The 22,774-nt window shown below is 40.9% G+C and overlaps 1 protein-coding gene and 1 long non-coding RNA gene across 2 annotated transcripts in view; one reads left to right on the forward strand and one right to left on the reverse strand.

Annotated features, from left to right (window-relative positions):
- The window catches only part of LOC132240730 (hemicentin-1-like), a 346,372-nt gene that overhangs the window by 225,103 nt on the left and 98,495 nt on the right, over window positions 1–22,774 (reverse strand). The window lies entirely within an intron of this gene.
- On the forward strand, window positions 1,878–13,447 carry LOC132240742 (uncharacterized). Its single transcript, XR_009454396.1, has 2 exons — window positions 1,878–2,356; window positions 13,199–13,447. It is a non-coding gene; the product is annotated as an uncharacterized LOC132240742 (long non-coding RNA).

The following is a 22,774-nucleotide window of genomic DNA, read 5'->3' on the forward strand; positions in this document are numbered from 1 at the left end:
ATCCTAGGCACCTCCCTTACTTCACCCCAGGCCTGAGATGAGGACCTGGACACTCAGGACCCATGGCAGTCTGCCTGTCACAGCCCAGGGCTCTAAGGGCAGGATGACCTTTAAGAGGGTCACAGAGGTTAAAGAAATATATTCTTCTGTAAAGGAAACATAACAGACATTCATCCAGCTATAATGATGTAACTGGGATCAGACATGCCTTCCTGGAATAAACAATAATAAAATCATTAAAAATATAGTTAAGGTACTGTGTCAGACACTAAACAATCACCAGGATGGGGTTGTGACCCTGCAGTGAAGAGTTAATACAATTTTTCCAACCTACTGTGTTAATACTATTTCTGGACTGCAGAGCAGAGAGGAGAATGCCATGGGCAGAGCTGCCTTAATAAGATGAAGAGACAGAGATCAGAGTTCAGGGAGGCTGAAGTGGTTAGAACTTTTGCAGCAGAATATCAGAGAAAAGGAAGCTAGGCAAAAAGAGAGAGCTCCAGAAATCTAAACAGGATTCTCTTGAACTGATTTCTGAATACTGTGCTGTATGTGAGGTGAGGCAAGGTACTAATGGGAACTTTAACTGGACAATCCTCAGAGCTCACAGAACTGAAACACATTAGAGTTCCAACTAGTCAGAGTGGAGATACCTTGCTTTTTAGTAGAGAGTCCAGAATGATTATGACAGGAATAGGACTAAACCAGCTTTAACAGTAAAGGCTACTCTAACCTTGCTCTAATCCAGAGGAAATAGCCTTAACAAAATAACAGGAAGTGGGGGAAAAAGGCTTATTTGACAAACAAAAGCCAAGAGAATTTGTTACCAGCATAGGCACACAACAGGAAGAGTTAAAGTTTTTTCAGGGAGAAGGCCAATAATACCAAATGGAAATGTGGATCTACCAGGGTGGGGAACCTCTGGCCCACAGGCCATATAAAGCCAGTGAACTCATATGGTCTAGTCCTGCCAAGGCATTAGGGGTGAGTTAGTGAAATGTTTAACAAATATGGCAGGCTATTTTTTTAAGTTAATAATTTTATATAGCTCTCGAATGATGTTATAAATATCTAAATGGCCCTTGGCAGCAAAAAGGCTCCCCACCCTGATCCACAGAAAAGACAGAGTACTGGAAATGGCAGTGTAGATGCATTTTAAAAAGCTACTTTTCCCCCTTATTTTTTATGTCTTTGAAAGATAATTGGCTCTTTAAAGGAAAAATAATAACAATATATGTAACATATATAAGTAAAACGTATGATGAAAATAGCACAAAGAACGGAGGAATTAAAGCATCTCATTGTAACATTTTTATGCTAGTCATAAAGTATTACAATATTGTTTCAAGATAGAATCGGACAAGTTAGAGATGCATACTGTGAACCACAGAGCAATCACTAAATAAATGAAAGGTATAATTGTTAGGTCAATATTAAAGACAAAATAATAAAAATAATTAAGTAAAGAAAAAGGGTAGGCAAATAAAAAAACAAAGAACAAAGAACTAATCCTATATAATAAAAGGCTAATATGCAAATTGACCAAACAGCAGAACAACCAGTTACCATGATGTGCACTGACCACCACAGGGCAGATGCTCAACACAGGAACTGCCCCCTGGTGGTCAGTGCACTCCCAGAGGGGGAGTGCTGCTCAGCTAGAAGCTGGGCTCACAGCTGGTAAGCACAGCGGCTTAAGCTGTCAGTTGGAAATTTCCCAAGGGCCCCTGGACTTGCAAGAAGGCAAAGGCTGGGCTGAGCCCCTCCCCACACCTGAACAAATTTTGTGCACCAGGCCTCTAATTGTCAGTGAATAGCACAATGGTAAATTTAAATCTAATCATATCAGTGGCGTAAACCTGTGCTGTTCAATGTGGCTATTGAGCATCTGAAATATGATCAGTGAAGCTGAAGAACTGAATTTCAAAATATTATTTACTTTTAATTAATTTAAATCTAACAATTGATAGTTCAATTATTGGAACTCTTTCAAGTATGCTTAGAGCAACTTGGGTATGTGAATCCACTTTGTTAACCATAAGTTTTATGAAATCTAAATATAAATCAATTATTTCTGTAAAATATTTAGTGTATTAACTGAGATGTGCTCTAGGTATAAACTTTATGTAAGAAATTCATTTTATATATAGATTAAAAGTAAAAGAATTAGGAAAGATATGCTATGTAAACCTTAATCATAAGAAAGCTAAAGTGTCTATATTGTTACTTAATAAAGTAGAATTGAGTACAAGAAATATTACCAGGAGTAGAAGGGACATTTTTTAATGACAAAAAGGGACAGTTCATAAGAAGACAGAAAACTCCTAAGTACATTTATGTCTTTTTTAAAAATTTTGTTTTATTGCTTAAAATATTACAAAGAGTAGTACATAGGTCTCCTTTTTATTTTTCCCCTTGACCTTCCCCTGGCCTCCCCTAGACCCCAGTGTCTTGTGTCCATTGGTTATGCTTATATGCATGCATACAAGTCCTTTGGTTGATCTCTTACCCCCCCACCCCCCAACTCCCCGGCCTTCCTGCTGTAGTTTGACAGTCTGTTCAGTGCTGCTCTGCCTCTGTATATATTTTTGTTCATCAGTTTATAGTGGTCTTTATTATCATGATGAGTGAGATCACATGGTATTTTTCTTTCATTGACTGGCTTATTTCACTTAGCATAATGCTCTCCAGTTCCATCCATGCTGTTGCAAATGGTAAGAATTCCTTCTTTTTTACAGCAGCATAGTATTCCATTGTGTAGATGTACCACTGTTTGCTAATCCATTCATCTGCTGATGGGCACTTAGGCTGTTTCCAAATCTTAGCTCTGGTAAATTGTGCTGCTATGAATACAGGGATTCATATATACTTTCTGATTGGTGTTTCTGGTTTCTTGGAGTATATTCCTAGAAGTGGAATCACCGGGTCAAATAGGAGTTCCATTTTTAACGTTTTGAGGAAACTCCATACTGTCTTCCATAGTGGCTGCACCAGTCTGCATTCCGACCAGCAGTGCAGGAGGATTCCTTTTTCTCCGCATCCTCTCCAGCACTTGTCGTTTGTTGATTTGTTGATGATAGCCATTCTGACAGGTGTGAGATGGTACCTCATTGTTTTTATTTTTTATTTTTTTATTGTTTAAGGTGTTACAAATAGTACATATGTTCCCTTTTTCCCCCATTGACCTCCGCCTGGCTTCCCTTACTCCCCAGCACACGCTCTGACTCCCCTTCCCCCATGTGTCTCCTTTTTTCTCCCCCTTGACATTACCCCAGCTTCCCCCACCCCCCAGTTTCTTTTGTCCATTAGCTATTCTCATATGCATGCATATAAGTCCTTCAGTTGATCTCCTACCCCCCCCCCAACCCTCCCCAGGGTTCCCACTGTAGTTTGACATTCTGCTCAATGCTGCTCTTCCTTTGTATCCATTTTTGTTCATCAGTCTATAATGGTTCTTATTATCCATAAATGAGTGAGTTCATGTGGTATTTTTCTAAGCTTCCCAGGGGCTGTCATGGTCTCACAGGGACCATCTCAGTCTCACAGGGACCGTCTCAGCCTCACAGGGGCCATTTCAACCTCACCGAGGCTGTTGCAAGCTCACCGGGGCCGTCTCAACCTCACTGGGGCTGTCTCAACCTCACTGGGGCCTATTCAACCTCACCGGGGCCATTTCAGCCTCACCGGGGCTGTTTCAGCCTCACAGGCACTGGGACTGTTTCAACATCACCGGGCCGTCTCAACCTCACTGGGGCCGATTCAACCTAACCGGGGCCGTCCCAGTCTCACAGGGCCGTCTCAACCTCACCGGGGCCGATTCAACCTCACCAGGGCCATCTCAACCTCACTGAAGCTGTACCAGCCTCACTGGGGCTGTCTCAGCCTCACAGGGGCCATTTCAACCTCACTGGGGCCATCTCAACCTCACTGGGGCCATTTCAGCCTCACCGGGGCCGTTTCAGCCTCACCGGCATCGGGGCCGTTTTAACCTCACCGGGGCCATTTCAACCTCACCGGGGCTATTTCAACCTCACCGGGGCCATCTCTACCTCACCGGGGCCGATTCAACCTCACCGGTGCCGTCTCAATCTCCTCAGGGCTGTCTACACCTCACTGGGGCCATCTCAGCCTCACTGGGGCCATCCCAGCCTCACCGGGGCCACCTCAGCATCACAGGGGTCGTTTCAACCTCACAGGGGCCGTTTCAACCCCACTGGGGCTGTTCCAACCTCACCGGGCCTCTCTCAGCCTCACTGGGGCTCTCTCAGCCTCACCGAGGCTGTTTCAGCCTCCCTGGGGCCGTTTCGACCTCACAGGGGCCGTCTCGACCTCACCGGGGCCATCTCTACCTCACTGGGGCCGATTCAACCTCACCAGGGCCGTCTCAACCTCACTTGGGCTGTATCAGCCTCACCGGGGCTGTTTAAACCTCACAGCGGTCGTTGAAACCTCACAGGGGCCGTCTAAACCTCACATGGGCCGTCTCAGCCTCACTGGGGCTGTTTCAGCCTCACCGGGGCTGATTCAAACTCACCAGGGCTGTTTTGACTTCACCGGGGCCGCCTTGACATTACCGGAGCCGTCTCGACCTCACCGGTGCTGTCCCAACTTCACCAGGCCTGATTCAGCCTCACCAGGGCCGTCTCAGCCTCACTGGAGCTGTCCCAGCCTCACAGGGGCCGTCTCAGCATCACAGGGGCCATCTCAACCTCACATGGGCTGTTTCAACCTCACTGGGGCCATTTCAACCTCACCGGGGCCATCTCAGCCTCACCGGGGCTGTCTCAGCCTCACTGGAGCCATCTCAACCTCACAGGGGCCGTCTTGACCTCACTGGGCCGTTTCAACTGCACCAGGGTTGTTTCAACCTCACCGGGGCTGTTTCAACCTCACTGGGGCAGTTGCAACTTCACCGGGGCCATTGCAACCTCACCGGGGCCGTTTTAACCTCACCAGGGCAGTTGCAACCTCACTGGGGCCATCTCAACCTCACCGGGGCCGTTTCAGCTTCACCGGGGCCGATTCAGCTTCACTGGGGCCGATTCAGCCTCACCAGGGCCATTTGGCCTCACTGGGGCCGTCTTGACCTTACCAGGGCCATCTTGACCTCACCAGGGCCGTCTTGACCTCACCAGGGCCAATTTCCATTTCAACCCCACTGGGGCCGTCCCAGCCTCACTGGGGCCACCTCAGCATCACCGGGGCCATCCCAGCCCCACAGGGGCTGCCTCGGCCCTACTGGGGCCACCTTGGCCTCCCGGGGGCCATCTCAGCAAAACGAAGTTTAGCATTCTGTCCTTTGTTGGGTGGCTCCTTGCTGGACAAAATCTCCAGGCATTCCTGGTGGCTGAATATTTGGTATGCTTGCTTAGATTTCATTTTCTACCAAGTGCACAGACTGCTTGTCTGCCATCTCCCAGTGTCCCATGTGAGACTGGATCTGGTGGATCTGCCTGTGCGTTTGCTGGTACAGCGGTTTCACGTCACCGGCCCAGCCGTGTCCTGCTCCGGCTTCCTCCGAACCTGATTCTGCTTCTTGAGTGTGTGCCTTATGTATGTGAGGAGTTGAAATCTGCATTCTGTTGCGCTGGGCTGCAAAAGTGTCGTGGTTCTCTTTGTGCCACTAGCACAGCTTGGGTGGGGATGTAAATTGTATAGGGCGGGGTCCCCAGGAATCACCAGGGCGGAGCCACGACTCCCTGTCTCGCATCCCCGAGTGCTGGGCAAGACCATTCCGCCTCTCCCCATAGGGGTCTGGGACCTCAGGATCCCGCCCCAAACAAGCTCAGTGGATTTGAGAGTCTGCATCCCGTTCTGATTGAAAAACACTGCTCATTCAGTTGCAGCCAGCCTGGCACACAACTCTGTCCCTCTGTTCTTGGAGAATCACCAGGGCGGGGCCAAGGGCAATGGCATCTCCACGTCTCCTTGCCTCTCTGGGACTCAGCGACTGGCGTCCCCGAGTGCCGGCGAGCAGTTCCATGAGACAGCCACTCTCGCTCTCCGGCCCGTTGCAAGGCCGTCCCGCTTCTCCACGTAGGGGTCTGGGACCTCAGGATCCAGCCCCAAACATGCTCAGTGGATTTGAGAGTCTGCATACCCTTCTGATTGAAAAAACCGCGCATCCAGTTGCAGTCAGCCTGGTGCATAACTCCGTACCACCGTTCTTGGAGCCTCTGCACAACCTACTCAGTCTCAATGCTCTTCTTTCTTTCCTTCCAGTTGTAGAGCTTCCACTGGGCCAGCTTTCCCATGGTTCTGAATGACAACTGTTTGTGTAATAGTTGGTAGTCTTGATGTTGTTGTGGGAGGCAGCACGCACAGGTCTGTACCTTACGCCACCATCTTGGTTCTCCCTCGTTGTTTTGATTTGCATCTCTCAGATGACTAGTGACTTTGAGCATGTTTTCATGTCTCTTGGCTTTCTGAATGTCCTCTTTTGAAAAGTGTCTAATTAGGTCCGTTGCCCATTTTTTTTATTGGATTCCTTATCTTCCTTTGTTAAGTTGTATGAGTTCCCTATAAATGTTGGAGATTAAAACCTTATTGGTGATAACATTGGCAAATATGTTCTCCCATGCAGTGGGCTTTCTTGATGTTTTGTTGATGGTTTCTTTTGCTGTGCAGAAGCTTTTTATTTTGAGGTAGTCACATTTGTTTATTTTCTCTTTAGTTTCCAATGCCTTAGAAGCAGTTTCAGTGAAGAAATTGCTTTGGCATATTTCTGAGATTTTTTTGCTTTTAGATTCCTCTAGTATTTTTATGGCTTCCCATCTTACATTTAAGTCCTTTATCCATTTTGAGTTTATTTTTGTGTATGGTGTAAGTTGGTGGTCTAGTTCATTTTTGGGCATGTACCTGTCCAATTTTCCCAACACTACTTATTGAAGAGACTGTCTTGACTCCATTATATGTTCTTGTCTCCTTTGTCAAAAATTAATTGAGCATAGTGGTTCAGGTCGATTTCTGGGTTCTCTATTCTATTCCACTGATCTACATGTCTGTTCTTGTGCCAGTACCAGGCAGTTTTGATAACAGTGGCTTTGTAATACAGCTTGATATCTGGTATTGAGATCCCACTTACTTTGTTCTTCTTTCTCAGGATCACTGCAGCTATTTGGAGTCTTTTTTTATTCCAGATGAATTTTTGGAGAGTTCGTTCTAGGTCTGTGAAATATACCATTGGTATTTTAATGGGGAGTGCATTGAATTTATAGATTTTTTTTTCGGTAGTATGGACATTTTAATGATGTTGATTCTACCAATCCATGAACATGGTATGTTCTTCCATCTGTTTATGTCTTCCTCTATCTCTTTTTTTAATGTCCTATAGTTTCCTGAGTAGAGGACTTTTACCTCCTTAGTTAAGTTTATTCCTAGGTATCTTAATTTGTTTGGTGTGATGGCAAATGGGATTGCTTTTTTAGTCTCTCTTTCTATAAGTTCACTATTGGAGTATAGAAATGCCATAGGTTTCTTGGCATCAATTTTGTATCCTGCTACATTGCCAAATTGATTTATTAGGTCTAATAGTTCTTTGATAGAGTCTTTAGGGTTTTTTATTTACAATATCATGTCATCTGCGAATAAGGACAGTTTTACTTCTTCTTTCCAATTTGGATGCCTTTTCTTTATTCTTCTTGTCTAATTGCAATGGCTAATACTTTCAGTACTATGTCGAACAGGAGTGGTGAGAGTGGGCATCCCTGTCTTGTTCCTGTTCTTAAAGGAAATGGTTTTAGTTTTTTTCCATTGAGTATGATGTTGGCTGTGGGTTTGTCATATATGACTTTTATTATGTTGATGTATGATCCTTCTATTCCCACGTTGCTGAGAGTTTTTATCAAAAAATGGGTGTTGGATTTTATCAAATGCTTTTTCTGCGTCAATTGATATGACTATGTGTTTTTTATCTCTCAATTTGTTTATGTGATGTGTCATGTTTATTGATTTGCAGATATTGTACCATCCTTGCATCCCTGGATGTCCATACTACCAAAAACAATCTATAAATTCAATGCACTCCCCATTAAAATACCAACGGCATATTTCACAGACCTAGAACGAACTCTCCAAAATCCTACTTGGTCATGGTGTATGATCTTTCTGATGTACTGCTGGATCATATTTGCTAGGATTTTGTTGAGGATGTTGGCATCTATGTTCATGAGGTATATTGGCCTGTAATTCTCTTTCATTGTGTTGTCTTTACCTGGTTTTGGTATTAGGGTGATGCTGGCTTCATAGAATGAGCTTGGAAGTGTTCCTTCATCTTGAATTTTTTGGAATAGTCTGAGGAGGATAGCTTTTAGTTCTTCCTTGAATGTTTGGTAAAACTCCCCTGTGAAGCCGTCTGGCCCTGGGCTTTTGTTTGCTGGAAGCTTTTTGATTACTGCTTCAATTTCTTCCATAATTATTGGCCTATTGAGATTTTTGATTCTTCCTGATTGAGTTTTGGAAGGTTGTATTTTTCTAGGAATATTTCCATTTTCCCCAGGTTGTGCAGTTTGTTGGAATAGAGTTGTTCATACTATTTTTTTAACAATCCTTTGTATTTCTGTGGGGTCTGTTGTTATTTCTCCTCTTTCATTTCTGATTTTGTTTATTTGGGTCCTCTCTCTTTGCTTCTTGTTGAGGCTGGGTAGAGGTTCATCAATCTTGTTTATCCTTTCAAAGAACCAGCTCTTGGTTTTGTTGATCTTTTGTATTGTTTTTTTTTGGGGGGGGTCTCTATGTTGTTTATCTCCGCTCTGATCTTTATTATTTCCTTCCTTCTGCTTACACTGGGCTTTTCTTGTTGCTCTCTTTCTATTTCTTTGAGTTCCAGGTTTAGGTAATTTATTACCATTGTTTATTGGTTTTTTTGTTTTTGTTTTTTGGGGGATTTTTTTGCAGTAGGCTTGTAGAGCTATGAACTTCCCTCTCAAGACTGCTTTCGCTGTGTTCCATAGGTTGTGGATTGTTGTGTTTTGATTGTTGTTTGTTGCCATGATGTTTTTTATTCCTTCTTTGATCTTTCTGATAGCCCAGTCATTGTTTAATAGCATGCTATTTAGTCTCCATGTGTTTGATTTTTATGGATTGTTTTTATTGTAGTAGATTTCCAGTTTTATGCCATTGTGATCTGAGATGATGCTTGATATGATTTATATCTTCTTGAATTTGAAGAGACTTTGCCTGTGACCCAATATATGATCTATCTTTGAAATTGACCCATATGCACTTGAGAAGAATATATATTCTGTGGCTTTGGGGTGAAATGTTCTGAGAATGTCAATTAATTCCATCTGATCTAGTTATTAATTTAGGATTGATGTTTCTTTGCTGATTGTTTGTTTAGAGTATTTGTCCAGTGGTGATAGTTGGGTATTAAAGTCCCCTACTATGATTGTATTGCTGTCGATCTCTCTATTGATATCCTCCAGAAGTTTTTTTTTTTTTTTAATGTATTTGGGTGCTCCTATATTGGGTGCGTATATGTTTACCAGAATCATTTCTTCTTTTTGTATTGCTCCCTTTATTATTATGAAGTGGCCTTCCTTATCTCTTTTTATGTCCTTCACTTTGAGATCTAATTTGTCAGATATAAGTATTGCTACCCCAGCTTTTTTTTCATTTCCATTCGCCTGAAAAACCTTTTTCCATCTCTTCACCATCAGTCTGTGTGCGTCTTTTTTTTCTGAGGTGGGTTTCCTGTAGACAGCAGATATATGGGTCATGTTTTCTTATCCACTCAGTTATCCTATGTCTTTTGATTGGGGCATTTAATCCATTTACATTTAAAGTTATTATTGATAGATACTTGTTTGTCGCCATCCATTTTTATCCTTTACCCCTGTATTCTTTCTTCGTTTCCTATTTTTTTATTTTTACAGCAGACCCTTTAGCATTTCTTTCATTGCTGGTTTGGTGGTAGTAAACTCCCTTAGTCCTTTTTTGTCTGTGAAGCTCCTGATTTCACCCTCATTTTGATTGATAGCCTTGCTGGGTACAGTATTCTTGGATTCAGACCCTTGCTTTGCATGACTTTGTATATTTCATTCCATTCTCTTCTTGCCTGATGTGTATCTGTTGAGAAATCAGTCACTATTCTGATGGGGCATCCTTTGTAGGTAACTTTCTGTCTCTCTCTGGTCACTTTTAAGATTCTTAATTTGTTGTTGGTGTTTGCCAATTTAATTATAATGCGCCTTGGTGTTGGTCTTTTGGGGTTTATTTTGTTTGGGACTCTGTGAGCTTCTTGGATTTGTGTGATTTTTTTCTTCCGTATATCAGGGAAGTTTTTGGTCATTATTTCTTCAAACAGGTTTTCTATTCCTTGCTCAGTTTCCTCTCCTTCTGGCACCCTTATTATGTGGATATTGCTTCATTTCATGTTGTCCCAAAGTTCTCTTAGGCTCTCCTCCTGCTTTTCAATTTTTTTTTTCTAGAAGCTGCTCTGCTTGGGTATTTTTTCCTACCCTGTATTCCAGGTCACTGATGCAGTCCTCTTCTTCTTATAGTCTACTGTTGATGCTTTCTATTGAGTTCTTTATTGCAGTGATGTCATTTTTATTTTTCTTTTCTTTTTTTAAAATATATTTTATTGATTTTTTACAGAGAGAAAGGGAGAGAGATAGAGAGTTAGAAACATCGATGAGAGAGAAACATCGATCAGCTGCCTCCTGCACATCTCCTACTGGGGATATGTCAGCAACCCAGGTACATGCCCTTGACCTGAATCGAACCTGGGACCTTTCAGTCCACAGGCCGACGCTCTATCCACTGAGCCAAACTGGTTTTGGCTGATGTCATGTTTCATTTCTTCTTGGTTCTTCTTCATTTCCTCTTGGTTCTTACACATATTGTTGAATTTGTCTTCCATTATTTTCATCCACTTTATGACCATTTCTCTGAGTTCTTTCTCTGACAGGTTGCTTGCCTCCATTTATTTTACTTTCTTTTCTGGTGATGCCTGTTTTTCTTTCATATGTGGGGTTTTTCTTTGTCTCCCCATGATCTCCCTTCTCCGGGTGTATGGTTATGTAGTTCTCTCTCTCCTGTGTTGATTTAAAGGCACAAAATACAACACAACAAGGCACAATGCAAAAGGCACTGAACACAAATGTATTTACGATACTAATAACCCCATATAAAGATTACCACCAGAGAAAATTAAATTAGGGGATAAGAAAGAAAGAAGAGAAAAAGAAAACAGAGAAAAAGAAAGAAAAAGGAGTGCAAAAATGAAGTTGGGAAAAGGAAAAAAAAAAGGTAAGAGAGAAAAGAAAGAGAATGAAATAGAAGAGGAGAAGAAACTATTTATATGCAGAGAAAACTCCAATTAAATAGCCACTAATCCCAACAAATGCCAGCAACAGATATCTAGAAAAGAATGCAAACTACAAACAACAACTAATATCAAGCGAGACGAGGGAAAACAGAAGCAAAAAATAACCAAAAAAACCCCCCACAACAACAACAATACAAAAAGAAAAAGTAAAACAATCTCACAAACAAGCATAAAAAATCTCAATATGATCAACAATCATGCAAACAACAACAAAACGAGAGAGAGAAAAAATGTGGATAGTGAAGAAAGAGAAGAGAGAGGTGTGTATGGACTTAGAGCAGGGGATTGGAAATTAGATATATAAGTAGGGTGAAATTTTAACAGGGAGTAAAAAGAAGGAATAGGGAGAATCTAAAACAGGAATAGGTTAAGGGAAACAGGACTACAAAAGCGGCAAAGTGAGGAAGAGAGTGTTGGCATAAAAGTAAAGTTGAGATAAAGTAAAATGATGCTAAAGGAATGATGAAAATAGAATGTAGAACACTAATCCCAAAATAAATAAAAGGAAAATAAAATGACACTTTAAAAAAAAAGATAAAATAGTAGTAGTAATAATCCTTTTTAAAAATAAAAATGTAATAATTAAAAAGGTAAAATCATGTGAGGAAAAAGGAAAAATAAGTTAGTTTCTTAAGTAAAAGGTGAAAAATATAAAAATGTTCAATAATGAAGGTCATTCATTTCCTCTACTCTTCTGTTTGGCACGACTTTGTACTGTTAGGTATTCAGGAGAGTATTGAAGTTCCTTGTGATACACTGTTCCTCCGTGTTGTAAACCACAGTCCTGATTTTAAAGCAGGCAGTATTTCTTTGTTTCCCAGACTGCCTTTATTTGTATTTACAGAAGAGTCAGTTTGTGGTTCAGCCCCTGGGTGGCAGTGTTTCTGGATTGACCGCAGGAGCTATAAGTCCTCTCTAGCCAGTATTTAGGTTTTGTTTTCCCTATTGCACTTAATACTGGTTTGGGAGTATTGGCTAGTCCCAGAGCTGGTTCCTTGATCATTACTCCCTGCTCTGATTCCCAGGTTTCACAAAAACAACTTTCCCCGGCAGTCTCTGTGAGAGACCCCAATTGGGCAATCCTATGTATTGCGTTAACAATCAAAAGCATGGATTTAAAGAGAGAGAGAGAAAAAAAGAGCCAAAGTAAGTGCGGGAACTTACAACCTCCACCATCCAGCTCTGTGCACAATTCTCCCAACATCTCTTCTGCACATCCTCTCTCCCCTGGCACTAAGTAGCCGGCACACTGGCAAAATCCGAGGCTGCCTTTTTGCACCCAGTCCAGCTATGGGCTGATTTTTTAGAGTTCTCTTCTGCCAGCAGCCCTGCAGGTCCCCTTCCACACTCATGGATCATGCTGGCCCCAACAGCCATGGACTTTGTGGAGTGCAGACTTCCCCTTCGCACGTTCCTCTCTCCAACCTGAATTACAAACCGCACCTTTATCTAGGCGAAATCTGATCTTTCTATAAGGAGGAGCAGGAGGAGTCCATGTATTCGCACTACTTGAGATCCTGTGTTCCTGGGTTCTCAGCTGGTCCCTAGGTGCCGTGGATGCAGGGTCTCTGGATGTATATGCTTCCGATAACAGCCACTCAAGGTGGTGTGGTCTCTGCAGCTGAGCCAGCCGCTCCAGGAGAGATTTTAGCAGCAGTGGAGGCTGCCCGGTTAGGGTAGACTGGTTGGAGATCCAGCAGTCTCCAACAGTCCCCTGGAGTATAGCTATTGCTCACCCACAAATTTACACTCTTGGTACGTCCACACACTCTCCTTTCCTTCTCTCAATCTCACACTGTCTTGCAATCTGCCTTCCCGTCGGCAGCCATCTTTCTTCACATTTATGTCTTGTAACAGAAAACAAAGTAAATAGAGCACACTGACAAAACTGAATAGAAGAAATGGAGTAATACACAATTATACTTTAAAATTCCAACACTCCTTTCTTAGTAATTGCTTGAGCCAGTAGACTGAAAACCAGAAAGGATTTGAAGACTTCAATAATACTATCAACCGATTTGACCTAACTGGTATAGAATATGCCACTCAAGAATAATAGAATACAAATTCTTTAAAAGTGCACATAGTATATTTACTAAGATAGACTGTGTGCTGGGTAAGAAAACTAGTCTCAGTAGTCATAAAAGGGTTAAAATAATAGAAAGTCATGTTCTTTGACCACAATGAAAATAAACTGGAAATATCTTCATTATTCCAAGTATCTAGAAATTAAATAAACATTTCTAAATGACCCATGGATCAAAGAAGAAATAACAAAGAAAATTAGAAAATGTTTGAACTGAATAATAAAAATACAATACATTAAAATTCATGAGATACAGTGAAAGCAGTCTTAGAGGAAATTTTATTTGTACATTTTATTCAATATGTTTTGCATTAGGTTTGAAGATTTTTTAATGATAGACCTTTAAATAAATGTGAGTTGTGGCTATTTGAAAGAAGAATTGGTCAACTACTGTGGAATAGTTTAATTTGTTCACAAACTCATCTGCAATGGAAGGTTCTGATAGCCCCAATATTACCATATTTTTATGATGTTCAATATTATTTCATATTAGTTTCAGGTGTACAGTATAGTAGTTAGTCATTTATATAACTTATGAAGTGATCACCCCCAAAAATCTAGTACCCATCTGATATCATATACCAGTATAGTTCTTATAATATTATTGACTATATTCCCTATGCTGTACTTTACATTCCTGTCACTATTTTGTAATTACCAATTTGTACTTCTTAATCCTTTTACCTTTCTCACTCATCTATCCCACTCTCTTCCCATCTGGCAACCATTAGTTTGTTCTCTATATCTGTAAGTCTGTTTTTTATTTTTTAATCTTTATTGTTGAATATATTACATATGTCTCCTTTTCCCCCATTCACCTCTACTAGCTACCCCCACCCCAGGCCTTCACCACCCTATTGTCAGTGTCTCTGGGTTATGCATGTCTCTAATAATAAAAGGGTAATATGCTAATTAGGCCAGATGTCATTCCGGACATCCTTCCAGACTAAGCTGGGGCTGGAGTGAAACTGGGGTCCCAGGTGCCTGCAGGTGGCCTGCCGGGGTCCAACCCCAGCAGGTCCAGGGGTCCCCAAAGGTGTAGACGGAGTCGGCGAAGAAGGAATGACACGGAGACAGCATTCAGTTGATCAGCAGCCTAGCCAGGATCTCCAGCCAAGTTCTGGTCTCGATCTCCAGAGAGGTTCTGCTGTTTATTGTCTTGTTACATCTGTATTTATCCCAGTTGATTTTAATCCTGTCAATTTCTATTACAAAGGTTAGGGAGTTTCTTATCTCCATTCCAGGGAGTAAAGATTATGTAGTTTAAGCATGATTGTTTGTAGTGATTAACTACCCGCCTGGCACTTAGTTAAGGAGTTTCATCCCCTCCCTGACTTCAGGGAAAAATTCCTACCTGGGGAAACAACCTTTCTAGGAGAGGCATCTCCTCCCTGACTTCAGGAAAAAATTCCTACCTGGGGAAACAACCTTTCTCAGAGAGGTGACCTTGGTTAAAACACACAGCGCTAAGGGGAGCAAACATATTAAGAACAGTATGCTATATACGCCAGGTCCCTTGAAACATATGCTGTGCCAATGTTTCTTTCCTGCAGCGACTGTGTCAAGCAGCAAGGATGGACCGGCTTCCGGCAGTGGCCAGAGAGAAGCCAGTGCCAGCAGCTGGGGAAAGGAAGGCCTACTCTTGCATGAATTTCCTGCATCGGGCCTTTAGTATGTAAATAAGTTCTTTGGTTGAACTCTTCCCACCCACCCACCCTCCCCTGCCTTCCTCTGAGGTTCAAAAGTCTGTTCCATGCTTCAACTTCATCAGTAGTTATTGAGCTATTCAGATTTTCTGATTCTTCCTAATTGAGTTTTAGAAGATTATATATTTTTCCAGGAATAGGTCTTATTCATCCAGGTTGTCCAGTTTGTTGAAATATAGGGAGAGATTCATAAAGGGGAAGCTACCTTCAAATTGGCTTGCTCAGGATTTGGAGAGAAACAGTCTCCTCTGAATTGTTGCTCTAGTATATGAAAAACATTTGAAAGTAAATGTTTTTTTCCTGTCTCTCCACATACTCCGGTGTACTTTGTGGTCGCCTGGTAAGTTCTGTAACAGAAGGAAAAATATAATTAAATTAAGAACAAAAGTCAGGAAAGATTATTAGCCAAAAAATGTAAATGCAATGAAATAAAAAGATAGTTCTTTGAAAAGATTAATAAAATTGATAAATTTCTAGTTGGATTAATCAGGAAAGAAAGATAAAACACACATAATTCCAATATCAGGAGTAAGAGGACATTACTACAGAAACTTCAGAGAGTAAAAGAGAAATAAGAAAATGTTTTAAACAACTCTATATCAAATTAAGAAGCTCAAAATACAGCATTTATTCAATCAACTTAAGATATTGGAAAAAGCCAAGGAAAGAGATGATTTATACTAACATACTAGGAGAGTTTGCAAGCACACTATGCAAATCCTGTACTGAGTATTGTTCATAGGTCCTGTTTTTCTCTGCCTTATCAATCCTCATTGCTGATTATGTGGTTTTAAAGACTAAAGAATCTTGAACAAGGAGGTTTAGTAATGTGTTACCTGAGTCCAAAACCATACCTGCAGGATAATCATAGTTGTAGCTCTTTGTTGTCTTAATAAACAGCAATAGATTTTACTAATTTCTTGGGCAAAAGATGGATGAATCCAAAATAAGTATTATGCATGGGTCGTCAATTTAAGACCTCATAAATGAGTGCTCCATATGCCTCATGCATATTTAACATATCATGAATATTTGGTACCTCCATCAGTTTTCTATACTTTTCTATCTTCCTGCTTCTCCGCCCACAATATTAATAATAACAATAATAATATTAATAATAGCCTTTCATTGAATGTCTTTGTGTTAGTGCAAGGCAAGGATGTTTTATGAAAATTGTTTCCTTCAATCCATTAGAAGTTCTATAAATAACATATTATTTCCTATTTTTTATGGTTGAGGTATTAGAGTCTCATTGATGTGACTTCCTCTGAGCAGAGCCTTTGCTGGTTTTGATCTTGTTCCTAAGCAGAAAGGTGAAGGACAGATACCTCTGAGAAGGGAGATTTGCATATTGAAAAAATGAATACCTTTACCTGAGTTTGCACTTGTATTTGAAACAAAGTCCTGTGATTATGAAATTCAGCAGTACCAGAAGTGCCAAAGCTACACCCATTATGATGGGTATCATATTGTCGGGCTCAGCAACTGAAATACAGATATCTGCTAGTTAGTTTCCCAGAAGAGAGTTGTTCCCACATCCACTTTCTGCTCAGTGAATCCTCAATCATGCCCCCTCTAACAGTAATACATTGTGGATCCTCCATCTATTTCCATTTCCCTTTCAAAGTATGGCTAATTAGTAAGTTCAAGCCTCTGTTCAAATATTATCTTACTCAGCTTACTTGCTCAGAAAATAAATGTAAGCAAATAAATTCAGTTCTTCCACGGAAGAGGAGCAATGTAACAGTATGTAAAAGAATTGAGTGTTGAGACAAGAGTAGGTCATTGAGCCCAACCAAATAATTTAAGGCTGAAGATGCTAGCCTGGGAGAGTATAAAAAAATATGAGGCTGAAAAGGCTGTGTAAAAAGAGGTAAAGTATAGGTTGGTAAAATTAAAAGTTGTGTGAGGAAACCAAGATGGCAGCATAGGTAAACACCGGAAATTGCTGCCTCCCACAACAAATTCAAAAATACAACTAAAAGACAAAACGGACATCATCCAGAACCACAGAAAGGCTGGCTGAGTGGAAATTTTACAACTAGAAGGAAAGAGAAAAGCACACCGAGACTCAGAGGAGGTGTGGAAGTGCAGAGGTATGGAGGCGCACGCGGCAAGGGCTGGCAACTGAGGATGCAACTGTCTTTTTGAATCGGGAGGGAGTCACAAGCCCCCGACTGCTCTGAACTCCAGTTCTGGGTGAGTCTCTGGGGACCTAGACTCATACGGGGAGAAACTGGACTGTCTGGCAGCGGGCAGAACTCGGAACTAGAGGGCGGCTTTCTCTCAAAGGTGCTTGCAGCGATTACCGGGACACTGAGACACAGGGCCCCTTAGGGCAGGGCTGAGGATCAGCCATAGCTGCTTGCTCTGCCCTGTTGATTCCCTGAGACCCTGCCCCACCCAAGCGTCTGCAGAGGCTTTTGCATATGAATGCCCTGGCCCTTTGCAATCTGAAAATTACCTAACAAACTGCAGCTGGGCCAGACAGACCCAGAACTTCCAAGAGAGGGCCCAAGGCCCCACAGAAGCTTGCATTGCTTCACAGCTGGGCCTTATTTGGGCACCTCCAAACCCCAAACAAGGAAGGGGAATCTGAAGATCTCCTCATAGCTCCTGCTGAGTAGCCTCAGGCAGAGGCTAAATTAGCACCTCCTTAGATCCAAGAGCCAGTGTACCCAGTGGTTAGAGTGGGACCATCCAATTACAACTCCTCAGATCCATAAAGGACACACTCAGAGGCCAGACTCAGTGAGCACCAAAGCTCCACTGAAGCAAGTCTTGCCTCATAAGGGTGTCTTCAGAACAGAAGTTCTCCCACCGTGGAAACAGCTGATTCTCACAGCCAATTGGCCTGGAGGTCAATTTCTCCCAGTGATACCTATAATAATCAAGGCTTAACTACAACAAGACTGTGCACAAAGCCCACAAAGGGGTCCACCAAGAATGTCCACCTCAGGTAATTGGGGAGGCTGAGCCACTGGGCCCTATAGGACACCTAGCACACAAAGCCACTCTACCAACACAGGGAAGCATAAAAAATGCAGAGACAAAGAAACAGGTCACAAATGACAGAAATGGAGGAAAGCAAACAACTGGATATAGAGTTCAAAACCACACTTTTAAGGTTTTTCAAGAACTTTCTAGAAACCACCAATAAATTTAGTAAGACCCTCAAAAAGACTAGTGAGACCGCCTATAAATGTAGTAAGACCCTCAAGAAATCTAGTGAGACCCTCGAGGATATGAAAAAGGACCAACTAGAAATTAAGGATACACTGACTGAAATAAAGGATATTATGCAGAGTTCCAACAGCAGACTAGAGGATCACAAGAATCAAGTCAAAGATTTGAAATGCGAAGAAGCAAAAAACACCCAACTGGAAAAGCAAAATGGAAAAAGAATCCAAAAATACGAAGATAGTGTAAGGAGCCTCTGGGACAGCTTCAAGCGTACCAACATCAGAATTATAGAGGTGCCAGAAGAAGAGAGAGAGCAAGATATTGAAAACCTATTTGAAGAAATAATGACAGAAAACTTCCCCTACCTGGTGAAACAAATAGACTTACAAGTCCAGGAAGCACAGAGAACCCCAAACAAAAGGAATCCAAAGAGGACCACACCAAGACACATCACAATTAAAATGCCAAGAGCAAAAGACAAAGAGAGAATCTTAAAAGCAGCAAGAGAAAGACAGTCAGTTACCTACAAGGGAGTACCCATACAACTGTCAGCTGATTTCTCAACAGAAATTTTGCAGGCCAGAAGGGAGTGGCAAGAAATATTCAAAGTGATGAATGCCAAGAACCTACAACCAAGATTACTTTATCCAGCAAAGCTATCATTCAGAACGGAAGGTCAGATAAAGAGCTTCACAGATAAGGAAAAGCTAAAGGAGTTCATCACCACCAAACCAGTATTATATGAAATGCTGAAAGGTATCCTTTAAGAAGAGGAAGAAGAAGAAAAAGGTAAAGATACAAATTATGAACAACAAATACACATCTATCAACAAGTGAATCTAAAAATCTAGTGAATAAATAATCTGATGAACAGAATAAACTGGTGATTATAATAGAATCAGGGGCATACAAAGGGAGTGGACTGACTATTCTTGGGGGGGGAAGGGTGTGGGGGATGCGGGAAGAGACTGGACAAAAATCTTGCGCCTATGGATGAGGACAGTGCCGGGGGGTGAGGGCGGAGGGGGTGGGTGGGAACCAGGTGCAGGGGAGCTATGGGGGAAAAAAGAGGAACAACTGTAATAATCTGAATAATAAATATTTAATTAAACAAATTAAAAATTGTGCTCAGAAAGTGAGATACTGGTATTTAATGTTTAGAACCAAAACATTTTCACTTTTGGGTCAAGCTGAAGATCTGACACTGGCAGTGGATGATTGAAGTGAAGTGGGTCTCTGCACTGTCCCTATTCCTGGAACACTTGTTGGCTTTCCATTTACCATTTTTATTGGACAACTATTCACTCTTCAGCCATCAGGTGCAATAATATCTCAAAGAAGCTTTTGTTGTGAAAAGTGCCTGAAATCTGGAATTAAGGCAAAAACATGTCTTTTTAATATAATGCTAAAACATTACCTGATAAATTTATCTAAGGATCATCTGACTTAGGGAAATAAAAGTTTATTTTGCTTTTATTGACCTTTGGACATTAACCTAGCAGTCTTATTTTAGGATTGAATTTTTAACTACTGTTGAACCAGTTTTGTTATCTGCTCTCTCCCCATGAGTTAATTAAAATTATTACAAATGATTTTTATGGGAATTTATGTTCTTAACATTTTGAAAATTGCAGTTTGACTTCTTCCCTTTCCTTTCCATATCTGTCTCTTCTTTGTGTTTTCATGGCACCCTTTGCTTGCATCATACATACATTGTACTATAACAAAGTTTAATTCATTCAAAGAATATGCATTGAATGCAACTTAGGTGCCACACACAGTGATAGGTGTTAGTGATACCATGGTGAACAAGGCAGACATGGTCTAACCCCCAAAGGTTTTTTCTTTTTCATGGCCTTTTCCTCCTACAAGATTATTAGGTTCATAAGTATAGACTACGTCTAAGCCATTATGGCATTCTCAGTGTTAAGCATTTAGCGGACCCACAAAACTTTCTCAATAAGCATTTGTTGGATAAATGTGTGAGTGAATGTACAATAGTCATCAGGTGCAATATTAACTCAAAGAAATGTGGCGTTCATAGAGCTGATATGCTAGTATGTTATGTGAAGTGTCTCCTTGGACTGGAAGTAACCTAAGGTGATGAGAGTTATTGGTGTGGAGAGACAGACTGTAATTCAATCATAAGTAAATGAAAAGGAGCAACAGGCTTGTGACAAAACCTTAAAAAACATGAAGTGCTTATATGATTGGAAAAGGAGAAAGGGCTGGAATTGGCCCTGGGAATTGAATACAATGCCAGGAATGTAGGATTCTTAGGGAAATTTAGATTTTAGGTGAGGCAAGAAGGTAGATGGAATTTGAGGGAAGAGATGGATGAGTTTTGGGGAGTAATTTTCAATAGAATAAATTTATATAGGGCTCAGAGGAAAAATTTGGGTTAGGGGTATTGGGAATAGTGGGAAATTGACTCAAAGTAGAAGATGAATGGGGTGAATAATCTATATCACAACTTAAAACTGGATCTTATAAAAATATTATTCTTTCAGCTTTATTTCATAGCACTACCCTTTATCTCCCCCTGCCTGGTCTCATGTTCACTCTCCCCATTCATCGAAGGCACAAGGCCTTGTCTTCCATGCTACTTTCCAGGCCAAGGTCTGTCATTATCCTCAGTGACTTCAGAGTCCACATGGACAAACCATTAAAAGCCCTTGTCTTTCTCTTTATTGATCTCCTTAACAACAAATGTTTATTGAATGCTTTCTTTGTTCCCTCTACTATATTAGGCAGTGGGTTAGAGTGATTTAAAAAAATCATGCCTCCCATCTTTGGGAAACTTTCTGACATTGACAATAAAATAATGCACAAGGACTTATATGTATAATTGCATTTGTTTCAGTACCAATATTATGAAAAAACAACAAGTTACTATAAAAAAAACAATGCTGGAACATAACTCAGCCAGGGAGGCAGTAAAAGTAAGACTCTCTAAAGAAGTAATATTTCATCTAAGAGTAGAGAATAAGTAGTAGTTATCTAGATGAAGAAGAGAGAGAATAATTGAGAAACTACCACATAGAAATATGGTGCAGTACATTGGGGAGCACTCTGACTTATGCAGCCATACATATTAGAAATCTAAAAGTTTGAGATTAAGTCAGATATGGGGCAATTCTATCATTGATGACAAGTCCTGAAATGGCCGTGAGAGCAAATGGAGAAAAGTGGAGTCAAAGTGAAGACTTACATAATTTTCCCTCTCTCTAGCTCCTAAAGTTGATCCAAGTTACTCTCCTCTCTGAAATTAGTTTTGGGCTAGGAGACTGAGAACTTGAGTTTGGTGAGTGTTTGGTGCTCAGCTAATCTGGTTTGGATAGACAAATTGCCTTAAACAAGTACTGTTCCCTTGTTTACCTATATGTTTTTTCTGTCTTTCTGTTTGGAATATATGAGGATATTGTAATGGCAGGTAACTTTATTTTCATTGCCCTTTTATTTTAATCTCTTTCTAAGGACTATGGTTCCTAGATATAAGGCCCCTTGTTCAGCTGATGTTTAGATGGGTCTGAACAGGCAAATTTGGAAGTAGGAATGAAAGAAAGTTGAGTTTTCCTTTATAGTAAAGTAAATAATTCAGTGTGTGTGTGTGTGTGTGTGTGTGTGTGTGTGTGTGTGTGTGTGTGGTATTGGTGTAGGACACAGCAGTTCAAGAAGAAGGGGTCAAGCAATGAAGAGTCAATATGGATGGAGAAGAGGGAGACTGGGTTTAGGGACATAGCAAGATTTTGGTATGACCCCACCATGTCTCCCTCTAAAATTGCAAATAAATTCTACAAAGAAGAATGGCAATCTAGAACAAACCAAAAATTTACATGGAACCAAAAAAGACCCCACACAGCCACAGCAATTCTGGGAAAGAAGAAGAAAGTTGGAGGGATCACAATACCAGATATCAAGTTATACTACAAAGCCACTGTAATCAAAACAGCTTGGTACTAGCACGAGAATAGACATATAGATCAATGGAACAGAACAGAGAACTGAGAAATCGACCCATGACATTATCCTCAATTAATCTTTGATAAAGGGGATAAAAGCATACAATGGAGTAAAGACAGTCTCTTCAATAAATGGTGTTGGGATAACTGGACAGCTACATGTAAAAAATGAAACCAGAGCACCAAGTTACATCATACACAAGAATAAACTGAAAATGCATAAAATATTTAAATGTAAATTGTTAAACCATAAACATCCTTGAAGAAAACATAGGTAGAAAAATATCAGATGTCTAACATAGCAAAATTTTAACTGGTACAATGTCTAGCACAAGAGAATCAAAGGAAAAAATAAACAAATGGGACTACACCAAAATGAAAAGCTTCTGCACAGCAAAAGAAAACAGCATCAAAATGAAAAGGTAACTGACTGTATGGGAGAACATATTTCCCAATGATACATGTGATAAGGGATTAATATTGAAAATATAATAAAGTACTCATA

This window comes from Myotis daubentonii, chromosome 9, assembly GCF_963259705.1.
Source record: "Myotis daubentonii chromosome 9, mMyoDau2.1, whole genome shotgun sequence".
Classification (NCBI taxonomy): Eukaryota; Metazoa; Chordata; class Mammalia; order Chiroptera; family Vespertilionidae; genus Myotis; species Myotis daubentonii.